Raw genomic sequence first — 14,510 nt, forward strand, 5'->3', positions numbered from 1 at the left:
AGGTTAGCACGTCTTCGGGGTATGATATTTGTGCGTCTGTAACTTTCTCACTCATCGTTATTCACGATAGATTCAGGATTATCCGTAATCATGGTAGCATCCAAATTTCTTCCAATTTCTAAACGGTTCACCCGATATGTATTAAAATAGCCTCAGTCTGCACTTTAACCTCAGTCTTTGTATCACTTCAAATCCAGTGCTGGAGTACAGAGTCAAAACACAAAATGTATTACTGTCACAAAAGTTTGAGCTCATTGTATATTTATCTTATGAAAATGAATATTTCAGTGCAGAATTTGATGCAAAACAACCACACCAGTATAACGGATCTGTTAGGCCCTAAGGCCTACAATGGTACTATAATAAAAGGGTGTTGCCCAGCTGGGAACTTATCAAGGACACTGAACCTCAGGATTTTCCAGAAATTGCTGATGTAGGCTAATAATTGTTGGTTCCCTTTTCATAATACCCTACGTACATGGTAACGTGCACCGTCTCTCTCACACACACACATAAGCTTACGCTCGCGAATGTACACACAAACCGGAAAGCCCCTTTTGAGTACTGAATTGCCCCAATGTCCAACATGTCTTAATATTGGTCACAATCCTTGCGACTGCAAGTCATTTCAATATCTTTGTCAACATAACTGAGACATGAATTCATTAAAACTGTCAGTGGTTTGAGCGAGAGAGCGAGAGAGCAAGCTCTGGAACTAGAGCACCCACATCCTGACAAGAGGCTTTTGAAGTCCCATTTGTAAGAAACCCAGTGCATCATAGATATAGAATTGAATACGCCATATTTAGACAAGCAACAAGAGAGCAGTAAAAGTCTTATTCCCCAGAATTATGACGTGTCTGACAGTGCACGTCAGCCTGGAAGCAGTGGACCACCACGATCACACGAGCTGACCAATGTGAAGTATTGGACCATGGCCTACTATGGAATGGGGGGAGTGGAGCTAAGAAGAGGGGTTGTTTTAGTCCGTCATTCTGCTAGTTCTCTTTCCTCCCTAGCACTTCATTGATAAATCAGACTGATAACCAAGTTCGAACATCACGGACTAGAGTTATGCATCCCTGCTTCGTTGAACTAATGTCAGAGTTTGACTCATAACTCATAAATAACATCCACAGGCATACACAGAAATGACATAAGATTTCAAACAAGTTGAGCACATGAATTCGGGTCGCTACCCACTTCTCCATCTAGTCTGTACTGCATCTTGAACTTACCAGCCTCTCCCTCTGGCTGTTTTTCCAGATATAATCATTTACTGGTGTGATTATTCAGTGGGGTGATACAATACTTAAACACAGAAAAACAAAGTTGTGTGCAGCCTGAGGGTTCACCAAGAATTCATTGAGAAACAGTGGCTTACACAAATTTGTCAAAATAGGCTAGCTAATGCTCAGAAACAAAACTGCAACGGAAAGGCTTCCAGCCACTCACATCATACCTCAACCTCCTCAGAACAGTAGCTTCAAACAAGCAGGAAATAAAAAGAGCCACAAGATATTTAAAACAGGTCATGAGTTTGGTTCTTCTTTTAATTCACCTGCTTTTGTTGAGCACCAGCCAGGCTGAAAGGCTTGAATATATATTTCCACAAGATTATAATCCTCTAAAGCAAGCTACTGAAGAATGAGTCATCTCAATGAACGTTTGAGGAAAGGAGAGATTCTCTACCTTACGTAGGTTAAATCCCCATATCAGTCAAATATAGCAGTTACTTATAGCTCACTGTGTATGTGTGTGTGAATTACAGAGTAGCCTTGCCTCCAACTGATTGAGAAGAGTTATTTCTGAGCCAGTGCAGTGACAACACTCAACCCGCGCCCCCACATCTCTCCAGGTGTGAGCTGGTGATAAGAACACCCCAAACGGACAAGGAGAGCTCTGTTCAGGCTTGGCAGCTAGAGATCCTGCCCCCGAACTGGCAGACTGGCCCTCTCACTCTTCCTTTCCAGCAGGTTCTCAAACTCCTGACATGTTTGAGAATGTGTGAAATTATGTGTGTGAAGAGGGGCTACACGCATCATTTCACACATCAACATTCCTTCATGGCTTTGTCAATAACACCCTCGAAAGTACAGATTTTTACTTTGTGTTATGCAATAGCTGGGGCAACATTTTGACATTACAAAATTGTGGAGATGTTTCAAAAAAACTCCCAGATAATTTCAAATACTCACCACAGCACTCACAAAATGTATTTTAAATACAGCAGAACTGTACAGTGCTAAAAGCTGTTACAAATACTTGTATCTTGCAACTTAATGCAAAACATTCTTCCTCAAAATATGCTTGCCAGCTGATTTACCTGTCTAAACAATGCTTAAGATAAAGTTGTTAGGGATGAATGCTGTCCAGAGGCCGTGCCTTTGTGCTTGTCAGAATGCGGCTGCCTGTGGCTGGCCTTCAACCAGAGCCACAGCTAGTGACAGAGGAGGTATTCAGGGTGGCTCTTCCCAGCGAGATGATGCTGGAAGTCAGCGACGGGGAGAGAGATGCCTGGTACAACCACACCCACACCAACTCATGGGCATCGCCACAATACCACCCTAAAATGGAGGCCCGGAAGGCCCACAATGCTCCTTTTGTGTGCACGGGGCAAGCACGTGATGACGTTAAGAGGGGAAATACATTCACACACAGTGAACAGAGTTAGGCCCAGAGGGGAGTACTGCACCACAATGATAATTTCACAAGCTCACCACAATAAATAGCATTATCCAAAGTGTTGACCACATTGAGAAATACATTATCACACACTGTTTACCAAAGACCAGAACTCTGACTTAACAGAGCTGCCTGGAGCAAAATGTAGGCGAGAAGAGCGATAGTGGAACCTTCCATTAGTGTGAACTTAACTTGAAGGGGTATGATGATTAAATATTGTAGGGTGGTGGGGGGACAAATCCTTCTCTGTCCAGTCAGCATGTTGTTATGAAGGTGATCTTGGCCCATTAGACCACTAAAGAGAAGGCATGACCTACACCAGTGTTTTTGGAAGTTATCAGGATTCGACTATGCTTCTCGAAGTCAGTGCTTCTTAACTAAAACTAGCAATTACTCCCCAAAAAAACGACTAGGCCTACATGGTCTCAATTCTCAACCAAAACGTATTCCTCTGCTAGTCACTCTCCTCCTACTCACTTTCCTAGGCCATAAACTAAAAGGAGTCGAGAACAAAACCAACACAGAGAGCCTCTCAGGTTGCATGGTCCCCTGACCACATCACAACATTGTCTAGGGTGTCTGAATTCACCCTGGTAATACCTCAGGGCAAGGACAAGACACACCACTCTCAAGACCACAGAAGATTCTAATAACAGTTCTGGTTGGTTCACCCAAAGTCAGAGAGAGCCAAACAGATTCCGGGGCCTCGGTGGCCCTAACACCAGGGTTCCTGCCACCAGCGTTGTTAATTCCGCTCCAGCAGCGTCCATCGAGCCACATGGCTGGCACCGTCTCTGACTGTCAGCACTCCTGAGAGCAACACATCTGCCACGCTGATCCTCACCACTGGAGCTCCCCAGGGGTGCATGCTCAGTCCCCTCCTGTACTCCCTGTTCACCCATGACTGCATGGCCAGGAATGACTCCAACACCATCATTAAGTTTGCAGACGACACAAGTGTCACCTGATCACCGACGAGACAGCCTATAGGGAGGAGGTCAGAGACCTGGCCAGGTGGTTCCAGAATAACAACCTATCCCTCAACGTAACAAAGACTAAGGAGATGATTGTGGACTACAGGAAAAGGAGCACCGAGCACTCCCCCATTCTCATCGACGGGGCTGTAGTGGAGCAGGTTGAGAGCTTCAAGTTCCTTGGTGTCCACATCAACAACAAACTAGAATGGTCCAAACACACCAAGACAGTCGTGAAGAGGGCACGACAAAGTCTATTCCCCCTCAGGAAACTAAAAAGATTTGGCATGGGTCCTGAGATCCTCAAAAGGTTCTACAGCTGCAACATTGAGAGCATCCTGACCGGTTGCATCACTGCCTGGTACGGCAATTGCTCGGCCTCCGACCCCAAGGCACTTCAGAGGGTAGTGCGTACGGCCCAGTACATCACTGGGGCAAAACTGCCTGCCATCCAGGACCTCTACACCAGGTGATGCCAGAGGAAGGCCCTAAAAATTGTCAAAGACCCCAGTCATAGACTGTTCTCTCTACTACCGCATGGCAAGCGGTACCGGAGTGCCAAGTCCAGGACAAAAAGGCTTCTCAACAGTTTTTACCCCCAAGCCATAAGACTCCTGAACAGGTAACCAAATGGTTGCCCGGACTATTTGCATTGGGTGCCCCCCCCCATTGGGTGCATTGGGTGTACAATATGATGCACCAACCAACTGTCTCATTATCTCGCTTTTGGATACTATCCATGAAGATTAAAAGAGTTCGTAATTTTTTTTAGACGCTAGAACCAAGATGTATCCATCCACATTTAGCAGTAGGTAGGGTACTAGACAATGTTAGAGATGTTGGTGTGGGCAATTGCCAATAATTGTGATTGTTCTACCAAGACCGAATGCCTATCTTTTCCTTGTTGTGATGCACTGGGCTTTTACCTAACCCCTATGCTAATGTGGCTAAAGTGTTTATGCTAGTTTAGTGGATAGAGGACGGAGGGACAGACTGTGCCTTTAGCTGGCAGAGATGGAGTTCGGAAAGAGAAAGGAAGGAGGGATGAACTACAGGCTGTAGCAAGAGAACTGGATCTCTGTGTGTACGACAGTGGGGATAGGCGCAAAGTGTGTGTGTGTGTGTGTATTTGTGTTGGTGACACACTGAAGGTTGCCAAGTCAGCTAGGGCTGACAGAAAGTATGAGCAGAGGAAGAGAGGATTGAAGGGACAGATGACAGGGCAGTGGCAGAGAGCATGATAGACAGAAAGAGAAAATGAGAGGAAGGAAGCGTAGAGAAGTTTATTTTGATGCGTCGCCAGGTTTGAATTAGCAAGCACAAGCGGGATGATCATTACATTACAGTGGACAATATATTCCCTGACGTTGAACGAGGTGGACTATAAATGTGGCTGGCTGGTGCAGTGTTTGCTTGTGTTTGAAGCTGTGTGAGTGTGTGCATATAACTGATATTCATGCATTTCCCTACTAAAACTTTACATAATTTCTCCTCTTTGTGTTGCATAATACAGCATACAGTAGCCCTACATATTACACACGGTATGAGGCTTAAGTGACGCTCTGTTTTGAAAACAGTAATTTGCACTGCGTTAGCCATACAGGGCGCAAGTGAAAAGAGGAGGCATCCATCGCAGATGGTTACATAATCTTGACTTGGCCGTTTGCCAATGGAGCTGAAGGCTATAGAGTTGTTCTCAGAGCTAATCAGAGTGTATGCGAGTGCAGACAACCCAACAGTTGCAATACAGCGCTAAGCATTGTGAACCGGGCCCTAAAGCACAGTGTATAATGCTGCTGTTACAGCAGTACAAAGGAGAGATTATTGGACAGGTGACGGTTACTAAGCCTGTTTCTTCAACAACATCAGGTTTGCTTTTAGACCCTGTATGAGAAGAGAGAGGCTGACATGACACACAGTTTCAGGCTTACAGAGGAATTGCATGAGTTTCAACGGCCTCCCAACCTGACTTCGTTGTGGAGTAGGCTGTACCTGGACTCCACCAGAAGTAGACCCAACCTGCATCATCCCACAAACCTACTCACATCATATTCTCCCAACACTACCCCCACTTCCTAATCTGATATTCAGTAGTTTGATGACATGCCACTTCCTCAGATTGTATTATTTCTTTCTGGCAGCTGTGACAGCTGCCTAAGCACTTTCAACACGCGAATGTAAGACCTCGTTCCTCTTCTCTTATGATGACGAGGGAGGGCCATACACATCTGGGAAGGACTCTAGCCTTTCCTCAGAATCAAATCAAATTTTATTTGTCACGTGCCAAATACAACAAGCATCACCGTGATTTATTTTTTATTTTACATTTATTTAACTAGGGAAGTCAGTTAATTAAGAACATATTCTTACTTTCAATGACGGCCCTTGTTCAGGGGCAGAATGACAGATTTTTAAATTAAATAAATATATTTTTTAACCTTGTCAGCTCGGGGATTTGATCTTGCAACCTTTTGGTTACAAGTCCAACGCTCTAACCAATAGGCTACCTGCCACCCCACTAAAAGGCTTACTTTCAAGCCCTTAACCAACAATGCAGATCAAGAAATAGAGTTAATAAAATATTCACAAAATAAACTAAAGTAAAGAAAAAAAAAATATTAAAAGCAAAAACAATCAAAGTAACCAGAAATGTACATAACAATAACGAGGCTATATACAGGGGGTACCGGGTCAATGTGTGGGGGCACAGGTTAGTCCAGGTAATTTGTAAAGTGACTATGCATAGATAATAAACAGCGAGTAGCAGCAGCATAAAAACAAAGTGTAGACAGTCTAATTAATTGTTCTGCAGTCTTATGGCTTGGGGGTAGAAGCTGTTAAGGAGCCTTTTGGTTCCTTGACTTGGCGCTCCGGTACCGCTTGCCATGCGGTAGCAGAGAGAACAGTCTATGACTTGGCTGACTGGAGTCTGACAATTTGTTGGTCCTTCCTCTGACACCGCCTAGTATATAGGTCCTGGATGTACTGAGCCGTACGCAATACCCTCTATAGTGCCTTACGGTCAGATGCTGAGCAGTTGCCATACTAGGCAGTGATGCAAACGGTCAGGATGCTCTCGATGGTGCAGCAGTAAAACTTTGAGGATCTGAGGACCCATGCCAAATCTTTTCAGTCTTCTTTACAACTGTCTTGGTGTGTTTGTACCATGATAGTTTGTTGGTGATGTGGATACTAAAGGGACCTGAAGCTCTCAACCCGCTCCACTTCAGTCCCGTCGATGTGAATGGGGGCCTGTTTGGCCCTCCTATTCCTATAGTCCAGGAGCTCCTTTATCTTGCTCACATTGAGAGAGAGGTTGTTGACATGGCACCACACTGCCAGGTTTCTGATCTCCTCCCAATAGGCTGTCTCATCGTTGTCATTGATCAGGCCTACCACTGTTGTGTCGTCAGCAAACTTGATGATGGTGTTGGAGTCGTGTTTGACCACGCAGTTGTGGGTGAACAGGGAGTACAGGAAGGGACTAAGCACGCACCCCTGAGGGGCCCCAGTGTTGAATCAGCGTGGCAGATGTGTTGTTGCCTACCCTTACCACCTGGGGGCAGCCCGTCAGGAAGTCCAGGATCCAGAGGGAGGTGTTAAATCCCAGGGTCCTTAGCTTAGTGATGACATTTGTGGGAACTATGGTGTTGAACGCTGAGCTGTAGTCAATGAACAGCATTCTCACATAGGTGTTCCTTTTGTCCAGGAGGGAAAGGGCAGTGTAGAGTGCAATTGAGATTGCGTCATCTGTGGATCTGTTGGGGCAGTATGCGATTAGGAGTGGGTCTATGGTTTCTGGCATGATTGTGTTGATATGAGCCATGAGCCATGAGACTGGCTTCCTGTTAAGGCAAGGGCTGATTTCAAGGTTTTACTGCTAACCTACAAAGCATTAGATGGGCTTGCTCCTACCTATCTTTCTGATTTGGTCCTGCCGTACATACCTACACGTACGCTACGGTCACAAGACGCAGGCCTCCTAATTGTCCCTAGAATTTCTAAGCAAACAGCTGGAGGCAGGGCTTTCTCCTATAGAGCTCCCTTTTTATAGAATGGTCTGCTTACCCATGTGAGAGACGCAGACTCGGTCTCAACCTTTAAGTCTTTATTGAAGACTCATCTCTTCAGTAGGTCCTATGATTGAGTGTAGTCTGGCCCAGGAGTGTGAAGGTGAACTGAAAGGCTCTGGAGCAACGAACCGCCCTTGCCGTCTCTGCCTGGCCGGTTCCCCTCTCTCCACTGGGATTCTCTGCCTCTAACCCTATTACAGGGGCTGAGTCACTGGCTTACTGGTGCTCTTTCATGCCGTCCCTAGGAGGGGTGCGTCACTTGAGTGAGTTGAGTCACTGACGTGATCTTCCTGTCTGGGTTGGCGCCCCCCCTTGGGTTGTGCCGTGGCGGAGATCTTGTGGGCTATACTTGGCCTTGTCTCAGGATGGTAAGTTGGTGGTTGAAGATATCCCTCTAGTGGTGTGGGGGCTGTGCTTTGGCAAAGTGGGTGGGGTTATATTCTTCCTGTTTGGCCGCATCGGACGAGGCCACAGTGTCTCCTGACCCCTCCTGTCTCAGCCTCCAGTATTTATGCTGCAGTAGTTTATGTGTCGGGGGGGCTAGGGTCAGTTTGTTATATCTGAAGTACTTCTCCTGTCTTATCCGGTGTCCTGTGTGAATTTAAGTATGCTCTCTTTAAAAAATTCTCTCTCTCTCTCGGAGGACCTGAGCCCTAGGACCATGCCTCAGGACTACCTGGCATGATGACTCCTTGCTGACCCCAGTCCACCTGGCCGTGCTGCTGCTCCAGTTTCAACTGTTCTGCCTGCGGCTATGGAACCCTGACCTGTTCACCGGACGTGCTACCTGTCCCAGACCTGCTGTTTTCAACTCTCTAGAGACAGCAGTAGAGATACTCTTAATGATCGGCTATGAAAAGCCAACTGACATTTACTCCTGAGGTGCTGACTTGCTGCACCCTCGACAACTACTGTGATTATTATTATTTGACCATGCTGGTAATTTATGAACATCTTGGCCATGTTCTGTTATAATCTCCACCCGGCAAAGCCAGAAGAGGACTGGCCACCCCTCATAGCCTGGTTCCTCTCTAGGTTTCTTCCTAGGTTTTGGCCTTTCTAGGGAGTTTTTCCTAACCACCGTGCTTCTACACCTGCATTGCTTGCTGTTTGGGGTTTTAGGCTGGGTTTCTGTACAGCACTTTGATATATCAGCTGATGTAAGAAGGGCTATATAAATAAATTTGACTTGATGACCAGTCTTTCAAAGCATTTCATGGCTACTGATGTGAGTGCTACAGGGCAGCAATAATTTAGGCAGGTTACCTTTGCTTTCTTGGGTACAGGGACTATGGTGGTCTGTTTGAAACATGTAGGTATTACAGACTCGGTCAGGGAGAGGTTGAAAATGTCAGTGAAGACACTTGGCAGTTGGACCGTGCATACTTTGAGTACACGTCCTGGTAATCCGTCTGGCCCCGCGGCTTTGTGAATGTTGACCTGTATGAAGGACTTGCTCACATCAGCTACGGAGAGTGTGATCGTACAGTCGTCTGAAACAGCTGGTGCCCTCATGCATGCTTCAGTGTTGCTTGCCTCGAAGCGAGCATAAAAGGCATTTAGCTCATCTGGTAGGCTCTCGTCACTGGGCAGCTCATGACTGGGTTTCCATTTGTAATCCATAATAGTTTTCAAGACCTGCCACTTCCAACGAGCGTCAGAGCCAGTGTAGTAGAATTACATTTTAGTCCCGTATTGACGCTTTGCCTGTTTGGTGGTTCGTCTGAGGGCATAGCGGGATTAGTGTCCTGCTCATTGATAGCAGCAGCTCTAGCCTTTAGCTCGGTGTGGCTGTTGCCTGTGATCTAGGGCTTCTGGTTTGGAAATGTACGTACTGTCACTGCTGGGACGACGTCGTCGATGCACTTATTGATGAAGCCGGTGACTGAGGTGGTATACTTCTCAATGCTATTGGATGAATCATGGAGCATATTCCAGTCTGTGCTAGCAAAACAGTCCTGTAGCGTAGCATCCGCGTTATCTGACCACTTCCGTATTGAACGAGTCACTGGTACTTCCTGCTTTAGTTTTTGCTTGTAAGCAGGAATCAGGAGGATATAATTATGGTCAGATTTTCCAAATGGAGGGCGAGGGAGAATCTGTGTGACACTGGGTCATAAAGCAAGGGTCAGTGGTTTGATAAACTTGGTGAGGAATGAGGCCAAATTTCACTATTGAGATGAAATGGAATATGGCCGCTGGCTGGTATGATGACATCATAGAGACACCTTCCCTGTATTAGCCAACTGAACATGTCTCAAGACAAACCCTGGTTCCTCCTTCTAAACATTCCGTTTCCACTTCATTGTTATGACATTCGACATGGACCATTATATTTTGCATTAACTTACAGGCTTTTATGTAAATGTAGCACTAGTGTGAAAGGTTAAGCAGAAACATACGCAATCCCTCATGCACAAAACATAGCCTACCTCTGCAATGAGATATGATGTGAAAGGGAACTGGGAGTCCTGGGAGATAGTGTAAACACTAAAGGTGGAATGCTGAGGAGAGTAGGTAAGAAGTGAGGCACAGACTGTTGGAGACTAGGCTCTAACACTTCATGATCAGACTATACTTTGAGCATTCAGCTTGTATTCAGAAATTGAAAAATCATAATTCAAAGTAAAAAGCAACCTTCAATTCTGGAATTTGAATTTCTTGACTGAATTGAAATGTTTAATGACCCCCAACCCTAGTGGGCAGAAAGTAATAAACACTGACAATGTGTTGCTTTGAGGTGCCTTTCTTCAAGAAACATTCCCCAACTGTAGCAAACCCCTGACAAGAGGTGACAGGACCCAGGTGTGATCACAATCTCAGGTATCATGCAGACATGTCTACTGACATGAGGAGTCTGCGAAAGAACACTGGAGAGCCATAGAGAGGTATATTTAGCAAAAGCTGTTAGGTAGGCCTAAGTGAGGACAGAGTACACTCCGGAAACTATGTCCCAAATTCTACTACTAGGCTACATTGAGTGCTTTAGATGCATGGGGGTTTTTGAGAAAGTTGTCAACATGCCTTATGGGTGTTGTGACGATGGGTGGAAACATAGTCAGTAGACTTTTAGTTGTGTCACAAAAAGACTTCCCCAAAGAAACACACATTTTCCTGCATGACGTTGTTCATAAATGTATGGGTAAACTTTTGTGTTACAAAGTCGTTAGAGGCTATTCTTTATGAAGATCCCAAACTAGGTAGAGGAATTAAGATGGTACTGTACCAAATGTGTTTTGCTAAATCAATGCTGATTAATTAGTTGGCACATGGTTAATCTAACCTTACACTAGTGGAAAATGAGTGACAAGTAAGTGGTGAAGATATGGAACAATCAACAATGCAAGCCTCCGTTGTCTATGCAGAGGAGTAGCTAAGTAGGCCAGCCAGCAGCGAATAGCAATTGTAATATTACTCATTTCATGTCAGGTAGGCTCAGTTCCTCTACTACTTAGAATAGCTTATCTCCATTTTAGAAATTAGTGTAAAGAAACGTATCGTCTAAACCATCTGTCCAAACCTGTGCCCACAGCATCTATAGATAGATTTAGACAGCGTGCTTCTCTGTGCAAGCTCAGTACACCACAACAAAGTAGGCCCACACATCTACAGCTTATTTTCCCCTACATGAAAATCTAGGTGTGTCAAGTTAAAATTGTATTTATTATATTTTGTCTGGAATTGAGTAATCTGTAAGGAATGAAAGGGCAAGAATAGATGGTGATGATTACTGACAGCATGTCGATATTGAGCTCAGGGGCTGCAGGTAGCCTAGAGGTATGAGCGTTGGGCCAGTAACCGAAAGGTTGCTAGATTGAATCCCCGAGCTGACAAAGTAAAAATCTGTCGTTCTGCCCCTGAACAAGGCAGTTAACCCACTGTTCCTAGGCCGTCATTGTAAATAAAAATGTGTTCTTAACTGACTTGCCTAGTTAAATAATAATAATAATATGAAATGTGCGAATTGTTATTTTAACAACAGGGGTCTGTCTGTAACACAGTAATGTTTAAACATCAGGAACAGATAGTGAGACCATGCCATGAGACCGACACTATACACTGAGTGTACAAAACATTGCATGACATAGACTGACCAAGTGAATCCAGGTGAAAGCTATGATCCCTTGTTGATATCACTTGTTAAATCCACTTCAATCAATGTAGATGAAGGGGAGGAGACAGATTAAAGAATAATTTTTAAGCCTTGAGACGTGGATTGGGTATGTGTGCCATTCAGAGGGTGAATGGGCAAGACAAAAAAATGCGAAAACATGAAACACGTGGGATTAACATTTGTTTGAAACATTGTAAATGGGCAGAATATTCAAATGACCTTATTGCCAAAATGATAAGATAAATCAAATCAATGACAGACTTGGGGCAAGATGCATGATGCTGTCAAAAAAGTAACGTTATGGCATTGAGAGTATCATTCTTTCTGAGGTATTCCCCACTGGCAGAGCACCCACCCAAAGCGAGGGGGACCCACGGGCTCAGCTTCTTGCCGGCAAGGAAACTTTATTTTTTTGTTATTTGAGCTTAAAATTAACATTTTGGGGATCTTTATATTTATTGAACCTTTATTTAACTAGGCAAGTCAGTTAAGAACAAATTCTTATTTACAAATGACGGCCTACCCCAGTCAAACCCAGATGACGCTGGGCCAATTGTGCGCCGCCCTATGGGACTCCCAATCACGGCGGGATGTGATGCAGCCTGGATTCGAACCAGGTACTGGAGTGACGCCTCTTGCACTGACATACAGTGCCTTAGACCGCTGTGCCACTTGGGGAAATTATTGTTTTTAGGATTTTCGAAATACTTTCAATATTATTCATTTCCATGTCGGCTCTGCGCCTGGAAATGCCCTTGTCTGGAGCAAAGGATACCCATTTCAAACTCATAAAATAAAAAAAGTGTTTAATAAATATTTAAAAAATAAAAACTCTCAAAACTGTGATTCTTAAAAGATGTGTCCGAGGATTTTGTCAACTCCGTCAGATTTCTCTAAAATCCTAAATTAAATCAGGAATGAGCAAGGTCAGCATAAGGACCCCTTATTAATATCCTCATTACATGTAGTGCAACAAAAAGTTACCAACTTTTGACAGGTTTAAACAAACAATATTGGAATCACCATGGTCAAAACCATAAACTGTCAACTGCATCTGCCTGATGAACTCAGTTAGGTTTTAGAATCATAAAGCAACTGTTGAAAAACAAAATTGATACTGTCTGTGTATACCACTTGAATAAAGACGAAACATGTACTACTAACTCTGTAAAACAAATTCCATCAGAATGCCTGAAGATCTGATAAAACAACCATTCTTGATAGGGTATTTTCAAATGAATAATTTTCTGTATTTTACAAATGTATTTAAATGTTCTACAAATTAAAAAAGTTAAGAGAAACAACTATGTCTGTCTTGGGTATCTGTCAACTCCGTCAATGATTGAAATCAATATTTTGCCTGGTCAATATTCTGATTAAATATTGTTCGAACCTTGAGGGGCCCACTAAACTACGCAACTGGTATTCCAATATCGTCGTGGAATGAGGCGTTTGCAGGATTTATGTATGCTGAATACTCAAGCAGAAACACGATAAATGCGCATAATGCATTTTCCTAATCCACAAAGTACCATGAATGGACAACACAGTATTTGAGATGGCCAATGTAGAGAAATGCGTTCTAATGCAAAGCGCAGTGCAACGTGAAATATCCTTGATCAATGTCCGCGCTGGCAACATATTTTAACATTTTGGACTAGGGGCAGGGAGCACCAGGCAATGTAGTATAACTACCAACCTTTAATTGCTTTAAAATCCGTTGTACCATATACATTTGGGTCAGTGCTTGGTACCACTCATTGGATCACGACAATAGCCTAACGTTACACACAGAAATAGCCTAACGTTACACACTAACCTTACTGTTGTATCGCTTCGCACATTAGCCGGTTAGCGCAGCACTACGGCCACAGATACGTTCGTATAATGGCTAACAACTATTATTGTGGGTTTCGAATAAAACAAATCGACAGAGGATTTGGGTTTGAGTTGTCACCGCTGGCGCACCATACCTGAATTGTGTGACATTAATCCAAAGCAGATGCAAGCATTCGCTAGCTAACGTTACTTAGCTTCCTAGATAGCTAACAAAATATTGTTGGGACACTACCACTTTTTAACTAGCAATCTATTTACCTTGTAATCCTTGCTGGCAGTTCCGATTGCTCACTTTGGATATCATCCTGCTTAGGTCATATTTAGACATTTAACGTCCATGTTTGCGGTCGTGTGCACCAGAGAGTCGGTTTCTAATTCTGAGCCAGCGCAGACGTCTGTCGTATCAGTCCGCTTCTTGCTGGCCGGGAGGTTAGCTGCCAACAGCTCCTGCGGTCGAGATGGGAAACTAAAACACTGTCGTACTTCCAGTGCCACAGACCGAAAGAGCTCTCAGAACACAGAAAATTGCGCTACTATTTCACTAATACATACAAACTAGTTAATTTGTGAAACTCCCTGCCGTCTATTGTTATGCATTTAAAAACATGTTTGCTGTGGTAATATTCATTATAAAACTAGAGGAAAGGAAATTGCGAGAGTAAAAACAATTGGTGGACACCCCCGCGTGCATGCAGCTGTTGGGTTTTGTTTACAGCGGTCACTGTACTGGAGACCAAAGAATCTGTTATGACAACCCAGATGATAATAATAGTCTTTGACAGGATTTTTTCTATGCTTTATTTTTTGTAAAATAATGTGAAGGTA

General features: G+C 44.1%; 1 protein-coding gene across 1 annotated transcript in view; it reads right to left on the minus strand.

The window, feature by feature from the left end:
- The window catches only part of LOC129837051 (DENN domain-containing protein 4B-like), a 39,562-nt gene extending 25,196 nt beyond the window's left edge, over window positions 1-14,366 (minus strand). The window contains exon 1 of the mRNA XM_055902941.1: window positions 13,944-14,366. The gene's annotated coding sequence lies outside the window, so the exon portion shown is untranslated. The remainder of the gene's footprint in view (window positions 1-13,943) is intronic.
- Between the last annotated feature and the right edge of the window lie 144 nt (window positions 14,367-14,510).

The sequence above is a fragment of the Salvelinus fontinalis genome, chromosome 38 (assembly GCF_029448725.1).
Source record: "Salvelinus fontinalis isolate EN_2023a chromosome 38, ASM2944872v1, whole genome shotgun sequence".
NCBI lineage: Eukaryota > Metazoa > Chordata > Actinopteri > Salmoniformes > Salmonidae > Salvelinus > Salvelinus fontinalis.